The following is a 12,662-nucleotide window of genomic DNA, read 5'->3' as shown; positions in this document are numbered from 1 at the left end:
ATTTGCCCAAAATGGGCCAAAAACACGAAAAAAAAAAAATTTAAAGTAACTCAGAATTCGGTTCCCCGGGAACCGAATTCTGAGTTGAAAAAACAAAAAAAAAATAAGATTTTGAATCTCAGAATTCGGTTCCCGGGGAACCGAATTCTGAGCATGAACAGTAAACAGTTCTACATTGGTAAATAAACCTGCACAGTTGATATTTTTGTAATTTTTTTTAAAAAAAAAATATTATTTAAGTAAAATTTTCGTTTTATGTTCGGCCTTCTTGTTTAATAGTTTAAGTTTATAATGAATGGATAATTTAATATCACACACATACATATTATATATATATATATATATATATATATATATATATATATATATAATATTTTAATTTTATAATTAATTATTTAAATTATGAAATAAATTTATTATTAAATATTGAAAATTAAAAAATAACTATTGAAATTTAATTTAGAAATTGAGATAAAAAAATATATAAATTAAAAGAGATAAGTGATTAAAATATTGAATATGCATGTAAATAAATATGCATAAGTAGTTTAAAAGATCTAGCTACTCGTAAGTGATAGAATTACACTTTAGAAAATAAATTTTAACAATAAAAATTGATAATAAAAAAATAATGATTGAAATTTTAATTAATTTTAATTTTATTTTTGCAAAATTTGATGTATCACAAATTTTAATCGTAAAATTTATAGTAAATAATTCTAAGTGTATTTTATCTTTTAAAGTACACCACTCACTTTAAAAGAGTCAAATCTTAGTTTGAGATGGTTGATTGAGATTTATTTTCTTGCAAGTTATAGAAATATTTGTAAAATAGTTATACCAACTTGAGTTGACACGAGTGATAAGAGATTAAAGTCGCTTAACCAAGTAGTCAGAATTGAGTCTTTTACAAATACAAAATACTCAAATTGAGATAAGATATTTATGTATTTAATATTTGTCTTGGTATTTAACGAAAAATATTCCTTAGTAATAAAAAAATGTGAGAAAAAGAAAAATATTGAAAATTTTTAGTTGAAAGATTGATAACCAAATCATTCTAAACTAATATATTGTTAGTCCTATTGAAAAAATAAATAAATAATTTAATGAGATAAAATCATTTTTAAAAGAATTGGTCTGTTTTAATTTAGAAATAGAGATAAAAAAAATATAAATTTTTAATTAGTGTGAAACTAACAATCAAAATCAATATACCTCTTGATTAAAATCATTTTTAAAAGAATTGGTCTAATTCTAAAAAAAAAATACAACCAAATTCACTTCTTGAATTGTGTTCACCATTTGTTTAACAAGTAACATAAAAGATAGTTCTTGAAAGAAAGAAAAAAAGGCTTAACAACTTCAATATTTTGAAGAAAAAAATGTTTAGAAACAATAATTTCCTTGGGTAATTAGCATAAACAAATTGTCCCCTGATTTCAATAGTGAATAATACTCTCATTGCAAGATTCAAATAATTTATTTATTTTGATTAAGGCATGCAATTGATGTTGATGTTTGGGATGTAAGAGAGAATGGCTCATAGTTTCACATGCACGAAGTAGGTGGAGAGAAAAGAAAAACCCAAAAAAGATTTGAGTGGAGATGGCAAAAGCAAGAAGAATCAATACAATCTCAGGAAAAAAGAATATCACATTTGCACCTAGTTACCATGAGTTACTTAAGGTGTCTTTATCAATTTTTTGGTCAGGGTTTCGTCTTTGTGTTGGGCTTTCGTGTCTTGGATCTAGATTGGTCTCCAACTCTCTCTGTGTGTTTTTTGAGCTAATTGGCTAGTCCAGCTACAAAAATGGTGCTTTACTTTTTAATTGTTTTTTATACGTTGAGAAGGGTCATATTAAGTCGAGTCAAACTTCTTTTTTTTTTTTTTTTTGTGAGTGTCTTTAAAGTTTTTTTATTATTATTTAGACGTATTTATTATGAATTAACAACTGCTGTGTTATTCGAGTTTTTATATTTATTTTTTAATATTTTTCTTCCTTTATTTTTAATTAGGTGAAATTAATTGTAATCTAACTTGTAGTAAGTTGGAATAAATTTGTATTTTTTTGTCAATAAAAATATTAATTAAATTCAACTAAGTCTCATCTTAAGCAATGAACGGTAATAAATCAAACCAATATTTTTTTGATGAGTGAAGTCAAACCAATATGAAGCATGTTTAGGTAAATAGTTTAATTAAATGTTTATTGAATAATGCTTAGATTTACAAGTATATGTAGAAGAAAATAAGAGGTTAAAATAAATTAAAAAATTTTATAAATTAAAATTAGTTTAAGTACTTCAACTTATATAGAAATTATACTATTTAATTTCCTCAAGGTTAAAATATATACAACAATTTTAACTTAAGATTTCGTTTTAGTAGAGAACACGTGTATTTTCTATATGAAAATTTGTTCATTCAAACTTATAAAATCACCATGAGCACTAAAATTCTCTTTTGAATATTTAATGTAAGTAAATATTTAGAACTCTAATTCAAGACTAGTGGTTAAATTAGAACAATTACTTATGGAAAAGAATTTAATTCAATTTTTTTTTTATTTTTATGCGATTATTGAAATTTTAATTAAAATGAAACAGAAATATTTATCATATAAAATACTTATGTATACGTTATTTTTATAGTTGAGGAAAAATGATATTAAATTATTTTCATATAGATTATTTTGTATACCTTGTCAAAGTAAGTTACAATTAACTTATAAATATATCATAAATTATTTTTATAAGATATCCAAAATATACATTAACAGAATTTATATCACAAAATAAATTTAAATATCGTAAATAAACTCTTGAATGGTTGTGTAGCTTTAACAAGTGCATCGAACTACTTTAGTGACACGCCAAATGATAGATATGTAAGAGTACCTAGATCTACAGATATTTTAACGGGCGTAAATATTAGCATTTTTTTAACATGATTTTATTATTAAAAATTAAATAATCATGTGTCCAATAAATAAGTTGGATTTCAAAATTTTTGGACAATGAATATGAAATTAACAAATACAAAATTATTTTAAAAAAAATTGTGGTAGAAATATATTAATAATATTACATCTTACATTTTCTATGAAATTTTAACACTAAATTTTAGTAGAATAAAGAAAAAGTATCGATTGTAATCTACTAACCAATAACCAGTAAGAATCTTCAATATTGTACAGGTATTTGCAAATTCAAATAAATCTATAAATAAATACAAATTAAAATAGTGTGTATTTTATTAACAATAATAAAATTCCCTGCGTTTAAAAATAAACAGAAGACAAAAACTTAAAATTAATAAAGTAAAACATTTTTATTTGTAAGCTGTGTTAACTTCAAAATTTAAAAATATCACATTAAAGTTAATGAATTAAAGTACAGCAATCTTACAGTTTTCTTTTTAAAATATTCTTAAATTAATATAACCTATCAAAATTTAACATTTAAATTAAATTTATATAAAGTTAATTAATTAAAAGGTATTCGAATGAGAAAAAGAAATTGCAAATATTTTTTACTTAATGCAAGAAAAGTTATATAATTTAATAAGAAGGATAGTAATTCCAAAAGTTACTCTCACATAAAAATATGGACCTAGTTATTATTATAAAAAAAAACTGTGGTATTTCTTTCTGTACTGAGAATATGGATTTAGATTTATAATATATGATTAATTTTTTAATACGTCTTTTATTTGTCCACCAAAGAGAATAGCATATAAGATATATTATATGATAAAAATAAAAATAAATATAGAAGCCATAAGAGAATGATGTACATATTTATCTTTTCTCTAAATCATATTATTACAAATCCTCTTCGTCAAGATTATAGACTTAGCTGTTACACACTTCTGTGGAAAATATATGGTCCAAACCCTCCGTTCTCTATAGGGTAAGCTATCTACTAGTTACGTAAAGTGGGTAAAAAGGTACGTAACTCAAAATAGAATATTGAGATATAAAGTTGAACATATCATAAAAAACCAAAAACACGTAAAGAAAAAACAGAAGATGCTTCTTATTCAACACATGTATTGTTTTAATCTCATTTTGTCTATTGTGATCAACTTGAGATCGATCATTATTTGATTATATATTATATATAGAGAGAAAGGGGAATCACAGATCACGTACTCCAAGAATTTTTTATAAACTTACTTTCTTAATATTTTATGTTATATATATCTTTTCCATCATCTTTTTTCGTGTCAATATTGATGTATAATTTATCTATATTATTTTTAGTTATTAAATATATAAAATTATTTTTAAATTATTAAATATTATCTATCATTAAATAATATCTTGAGTGTGTGATTATGTAAATAAAAATTTCACTATTTAAGTTATATGTAATAATATGTAACATTCTTTAGATTTGATGTCTCAAAATCTTCACTCCACGACACTTGACATAGTGACATTTTATATAATTTCTCATCGGTAAAAATCTTTTGTAATAGCCCTTTTTGATATGTCCAGTCACCTTTTAAGTTCAACGACTAACCCTATAAATTAACACAAGACTTTTCAGTATGTTTGGTCCTCACTAGTACACTTTTGAAGAAATTTTCAAGAAGGTCACTCGTCCCTAAATTGCTCCAAGCCAAACATGTTTACTTGTGAAGTTTTTAAGTGACGAGTTTCCGAGAAGTAAATGTATTTTATTGGTATTGGTAATACAAATTAATTCTTTTAAGTCATCATCAATTGTATAGTCTCACACATGTGCAAATTACTATGTTCCTCTCATTTTGATGTGTTCAGGTCGTTGTGCAATATCAACTTGAATACAATTAAATTAATATGTATTTATATATATACTTGAAAATAATTATTTATTTTGAATAATGTTACATGTAACTTAAAAGGAAAATAAAATAAAATATCATCAAGCTAGGATAAATTGGTCTGATTTTTTTCAAACCTAAAAATAAAGACTAATCTACCTTAACCTGGTAGGTTAATGAGCCAACTCATTAGTCTGTGTCAATTTTGCCAGTTCTATCATTTAATGAATACCATAAAATTTGTACATATTTTTCAAATTCAATAATATGAATGAGAAAATATCAATGCATGAAGAGATATATGTAAATAAATGTTACTTAGAAGGATATAAAGTTGGAATCAATTGTTTATTAAAAAAATTATATCAATATTATTATTCTTTATTCAAACCTTATTTGAATACATTCCATTTTTATATGTTAGAATAATGTATCATAAGAAACATGGAAGAAAAGACATGTTTGATTCATCACATGCAATGTCATTGTTTTTGTCAAATGTAATCAACTGGTGAGATACACGTTTGTCTCAACCGAACCCCGAATCCAAGCCAAAATCTTTAGCATTCATGTCTTACGCTAGCTTGGACAGTATCCATGTCTAGGAAACATCCAACCTAATGTCTTGTGTTTTGACTCTCCAAAAGTTCATCTAGATACTCTCATCTGTAACTTGATCGATCTAGATACCCTCCTCAGTCCTCACTACAAATTCATTTTTTTTTATTACAAATAAACTAAACATATACAACAATATCACATAGTGGGATATATTTACCAAATTAACACGTTTTAAAGTTTTCACATCTTCTAACTCCGACTTCTCAACGGAAAAGTATTTGTTTTTTAAATCTTGTTGCTGAGAAATCAAGATCATCTGAAATTTTCAAAGTAACTTTTTATATTTTATTTATTTTATTTTTAATTGTGAGAAATTTGGATGATGAATTCCATTTCTCAACAACAAAATTTTAAAAACAAATACCTCTCTCATGCCGAGAACTCGGAGCTAAGAGATGAGAAAACTCACTGGCACAATAAACATGCTTTGGTAAATATATTTCAGCTTGTAACATTGTTGCATGTATTTATCTGTTTGCAATAAAAATAAATAAAAAATATTACAAATTGCCTTTTTCCACGATATAAGTAATGATGGATAATTTTAGTTATTTTTAAATTATGATGTGCTTAGATTAAAAAAACAACTTGATTAAGTGGTGTTTAAAAATATAATTTCCAAGGCTTCGTTTGGTAAAAAATAAAAAAAGTAAAGATTAATAGAATCATGCTAGTTAAGTTATCCTAGTAGTCGGTGATAAAAAATATTACTTTTTTTAATAATAAAAAATATAATAATCTATCACATATGGAGATTCATGATTATATATTAGTATATATTATATTTTAAATAATTCAAATATGTATACATAAGTCACTTGGCCTTCCAAATACGCATATATAATTAAGAACTAAAAATAATAGAATTTTCTTTTAAAATATTAAAAATAAAACTCACTAATTTTATAAAGATATATAAAAATCGTATACAAGCCTCATAATTATTTTATAAAAAAAATGGTATATTCTTATGGCGATCACTATGATACTTTTATTTTTATACATTGATATGTTTTGGAATAATCACCTTTTAGACAAAAAAAAAATGAAGGAAAAGTTGGGTTCACGTTCATGTTTACACATTTACTGAATTCTTATGTTAGTAAAGATCAAAAGATGACATTTAAAACAATAAACTATTACTAACATGATCTTTCACCACCGGCACTTCACTGTTTTTACGTACTTTTTTATAGAGTTATGATTTTTTAACACTTAATAATACAAGCATCCCATTGACATGTTGGATCCATTCATTTCTCCTGAAAATGGAGATCTTCAATTCACTCAATATGCAAATAATATATGGAATAATTTTTTTTCCTAACATTTGAGATTTAATTTCAGGAAATTTAATTCTAAGTTAAAAAATGGAATAAGTTTCGTAATAATTCTACTTTTTTATGTGTTAATAAACACATATTAAATAGCTTAATTTAAAAAAATAATAATAAAGAAAAAGGTGGGACATGGGAGAGAAAAAGTGTACTTTGTATTGTTGGGGGATGAAAGAAACCTGTGAGGAGAGTAAAAAGAAATGTGGTCCTACGCAATATAATTTGTTCACACAACAGCCAAGACTTTGGTGAGAAGTGATAAAAATATGGTCTCTTTCTCACTTGCCTTCTCTTGGAAAACATGTTCTTCTTTTTGGCCTTTTCTATGTACAGCAGCGCGCCTAATAAATGCTAGTTCTTGAGTTTAGAAAGAAAGAATAATGCTAAACGTTGCGAATGAAAATTTTCGATCATCGTCCCAATTATTCAATCATGTATAGTTAATTGGAAGGATGTATCATTTCTGGTTTGAAATACCAAACCAAAATAAACCTTAATCATGCGCTGATTATGAGTGATAATTATAAATATAGGTGATTTAAAAAAATCGGAAAAATAACTGTCGATCAATCATTTAAAATAAAATAGGTGGTTTAAAGATATTACTTAATATCTTTATTTATTTTATAAGAATTATTTTTCCAAGCTGTAAAATTAAATATTAAGGCAAACATTTAACTATACAAGTCATTCAAAATAATCACCTTTTTTTCCAACCATTTTGAAAGGACATAAATATCATTATAAGAACATCTTTTTTTTCCTAGTCAAACAAATTGAGAAAATATTCATTTTATATTTTTCAAAATAAAATACTTAAAAATTCATCTTATTTTTTTATCCAAACATGTCTCAATATCATGTACTTAGTATTAATTTATGATATACTTTACTCCATTTAACACAAATATATAGTTAAGACTTGAATACTCTCAAACATTCAAAAGGTAGTTAAGTTTGTAACACTAGGTGTTTAATAGCATATGTTTAACCTTATAATTGGGATGGTCAAACTTTAATTGATAAACATTACCCTTCTTCTCTTAGACTCCAAAAATATTAGAGTGTGATTTTATACTGAAAGCAACGTAAAGTACATGAAGTTAGTGATTCTTAAAAATGGTTGAAGCTCAATTGATTAAGGTGGTGCGGAGCTCTCTAAGTTCATTTCCTTGATCTTTCTCCCCTTTGTTGACAAAAGCTCAAAACACCTTCCTTGTTTTGTTTCTTCACTTTCAAGTAGCTTGGAATCAAGGTAGGGGGAGTTAGGACTTCATCTTGATGGATGATTATGTAGATTTTCATGTTGCATATATGGTATGAATGCTCATTTAATGCATAATTGTGTGGATGTTAAATTGGTTTGCAAGGAGAGACTAATTGGTGTTTTTAATTTTTTTAAAAGATTTTTGAGGTATTAGAAATTTTGGGAGAAAAATGTTGATTTTGTACCCAAATTATTGTTATGAGTTGTTTTTATTGTTGAAATTGATGTATTCTTGTAGTTTAAAGGAGTTTTTATGGTTTAGATTTAAGTTAATAATGAAATGAAGTTTTAATCTCTATAAATAAAATTTTAAAAAATCAAATTAAAAGTTATTAAAATAATAATTATAAAAGTTACATCATTGTAATTGTAATATATAATTAATATTTTAATCATAATTACTCATTATGAAATTTAATTATTAATATTTATTTATCTCATACTCTTATAAAAATAAATCTCATTAAATACATATATTCCTCATTACAAATAGAGATATACAAAAAGTGTCAATATAGATACAATATATGTAGATATATATTTATTTGATATATATTTACATATAATTTTTAATTAATTTTAAATGAGATTTAACACTATATTTTATATATTACTATAATCTATATCTACTCTTATTAATAATATACTAACATATATTATATTTATTATATTAATAAAAATTATTTTTATATATTGTATCACTGTAAAATATGTGTTATACACTTGAGTCACTATCGTAACAACTAAGCATACTATACAGCGGACAATGTTGCATATACATACATGAAAAACGTGGAGAGAGAACATTCTGCTATTACAAGTGAATAAGTGATAGTTGTGTAGTTTCCAGATACGCTTTGTAACAATAGTACTGAGAAGATCTTTTACTAAATCTTCTGGAATAAACCTAAAGAGAAAGATATCTCTGCAAACTGCAATAATTCTAAATCTTCTGAAATAATGAGAAGAAGATTTTAAATGCGGAAAAGTATATCTGAAATAAGCATAAGTCTTCTTACTTTTACATATATATAAAGATTTTTTTACAACTGTAACAACATAAGCATATCATTCATGTTCAAAACTAGATTGAATCGGTCAATGAAACCGAAAAACAAGTAAACTTATTTAGTTTTCAGTCCAAATACATTATAAAAACGGTCTTTAAAAATTCTGCTAATTTACACATACAAAGTATCGGATCCAAAACACTAGGATAGTGAAAAAAAATATTTTTTAAAATTAATAATAATCATTATATATATATATATATCAAAACATAAATATTAAAAATAATTATCAGTAAATTATATATATAAAATTAGAAAATATAAAATATAATATTTTAAATATATACTAGTAATTTAATTAAAATAAGACACTTTGAAAATAAACATTTAAAAAAAAATATTAATTTTTAGATTACAGCTGAAAACAATTAAAGTTAAAATGTAAATTAGAATCAAGCACTAAAAGACAACATATGATGTAAGACACACACAAATAGGCGTTTCAAACAAGAAACATTTAAAATAAAATAAAAATTAATTTTTAAATTACAAATAATAATAACTAAAGTTAAAATGTAAATAGAATTAAGGACTGAAGGACAACATATAATGTAAGACACAAGGTAGACGTTTCAAATAAGAAAGATCTAAAATAAATAAATAAATAATATATATATATATATATATATATATATTAATTTTTAGATTACAAATAAAAACAATTAAAGTTAAAATGTAAATTATAATTAAGCACTAAAAAACAATATATCATGTCTAAAAGACAACATATCATGTCGTGAATAATGAGATTCAAATACAAAAGCGATGTTAGTTATTAAAAAATCATATAACTTTTTGAATTGTTAAATAATAATAATAATAATAATAATAATAATAATAATAATCACACACAATAAATAAATAAATATATATATATATATATATATATATAATAATCTCTTAATTAATTATAAATGATCATTTAATTTTTATCATATTTTGAATTATTTAATTCGATGTGAAATAATCTATAACTTCCCATCAACACTATTATTATCAACACATTGTGATTCAATTCATATATATATATATATATATATATATATATATATATATATATATATATATATATATATATATATATATATATATATATATATATGTAGTATTGTTTTCTTTGACCACTAGTATTCCACTATAAGATTCATTAGTACAACTATAAATTTAATGAAAATAAACCTACATACAATTTCAAAATTCAACAAGAACAACAACTACTTTAATTATTGGTTCTAAAGTTTTAAATTATCAATCAACAACAATAACTATTAGGAAAAGGATTTTACAAAGTTCTAGAAGGTTAGTGGAATAAAAGAATATCTCAAGTTATTCTCTCTAGATTCTTGATTTAATTAAGTTTTTAAAAATGAACTTATGAAACTCAAATTTTTAAGAAAATCTTATATAATCTTTCTCAACAAGTCAAACTTGACATCTACTTAAAGCAACTTCTAAACTATTGAAAATTTCTAAGAACTCTTAAATTTCTAGAGTACTAAACATTTAAACAATTAAATCACGACAACAAATATTCTAATAAAATATACAGATGTTAACAGATTTCACAATGTTACATAAAACATATTAAAGTGTAATGTTAAAAATAAAAGAATACATAATACAAATAGTGTGATGATTTAAATTAATAGTTTAGTATAAATAATATTTATAAATTAATAAATAAAATAAAATAAACTTATCATTATCGATGTCTTAAATTATAAGGTTAAATCAATAAAATAACTACTGTAAATAGTAATATAATATAAAATATATTAAAAAATCCTATTTTTTAAAATATTATTAAGAGGAAAAAAATAATAAAATCCTACCTAATGTGAAAATAGCAAATGAAAAAATTTTAAAATATTATAAGAGTAAAAATAATAATAAAATATTAAAAGCTAAAAGCTAGCACTTAAAAAACTAGTTAAAATAATGTTTCAAAGACGCCACAAACCACTATACATATAATATTTAAATAAAAATAAAAACTCATTTACCAAACATGATTAATAAGATGAAACAAATTTTTTCCAAAGCTATAAAATTGTTAAAAGTGCTTACCAAACATGACCTTAGATAATCATAACTATAGTATCATTTAATTTCTCCATTGTATCTTATATATTTTGGTGGTCTGAATTCGATGTAAAATAATTTACGGTTATGCGTCAACGCTATCACATAAATACATTAATGACACCTTGATTTCTATTCACATGCATATACTTGGTATCGTTTTCTTCAACGATCACCATCACCACCATACACTCAGCTAGTTTTATTTTTTCTTTCTCTTTCTTCTTTAAAATATAATTTTAGTCTGAAAATATTACATTATTTAGTAACAATTTTAGTCTTTAGAAACTAAAATAAATATTTTTATTGAAATTAAAAAATAAATATTTTGATATTTTAAGAGATTAAAAAATTATTTAATCTTTTTGTGTTCTACGGCTATTATTTGTTTATTAAAACTTATTTACTCAAACTAATTTTATTCATATATTTTACATTGAAACATGCGTAGGACGTGGAGAATTTATTCTGTGTAAAATAAATAGTTCTTATACTATTAAATATAATTGGAATTTAAATTAATATTGATTATAATTATATTTAAACATGATTTTTTTTGGACAAGATTTAAACATGAGTTATGATAAGAAATTAATTCTTAGGTATTTATGCTTATATATATATATATCATTACAGGTATTTATCCTTTGTTTGAATTAGAAGATAAATAAGGTACAAAAATAATAAAGAAAGGAGATAAATAGAAAATATAGAAGGGGAAGAAAACTAGAAAAGTACGTAGAATAAAAAAATAATAACAAAATCTATTTGATTGTTTAAACTAGTGAACATAAATATATAAATTGTATAATACCTTTCTACTAATTAGAAAAATTAAATATTTCACTATATTATTTTTTATAAAATTTTATTTTAATTTTGAAAACTAAAACAAAAGCAAAATAGAAAAAGAAGTCAGCAAACATCTCCCACCAAAACTTTGGCTTAAATTTTTAAATGTTAGAGTAATGAAAACATTTTTTTTCATTTATATTTTTCTTGTAGAATAAATAAACAAAATTTTCATATGTATGATCTTTTAGAAACAATTCTATAATTAGATAGTTTTCCAGCAAAGATTTAAGCATTTGAAAGACTTGGCTCGTAGTAGACTGATTGAGTCTATAAAAGGAGTGTTTGGTGTGAATAAGTAAAAGTAAGCAATGGCAATGAGAAAAGGAAAATAGTGAGAGGTTACGTGGAATAATGTGGAATGAGTGAAAGGGGGGACACATGTTGGCGTCAAATCCATTTATGGACAGACCACATGCGCCCATAAGAAAACATAAAGAAGATGCAATGTATACGAAGTGTAAATGGCGTTGTACAATCACTTTAGTGCACTTCAACCTGTAATATTGACTTTTCACAATATCTTTAATTCTCCATCCAAAGAAGCTATGTCACATCCACAAGTCATTCCTATAAAGTTATGCAAAAATTGCTTCCTCATTTCTCATTCGTTACTCAAA

Source organism: Cajanus cajan, chromosome 1, assembly GCF_000230855.2.
Source record: "Cajanus cajan strain Asha chromosome 1, NIPB_CcT2T_4, whole genome shotgun sequence".
NCBI lineage: Eukaryota > Viridiplantae > Streptophyta > Magnoliopsida > Fabales > Fabaceae > Cajanus > Cajanus cajan.
This window is presented reverse-complemented; position numbering follows the sequence as displayed.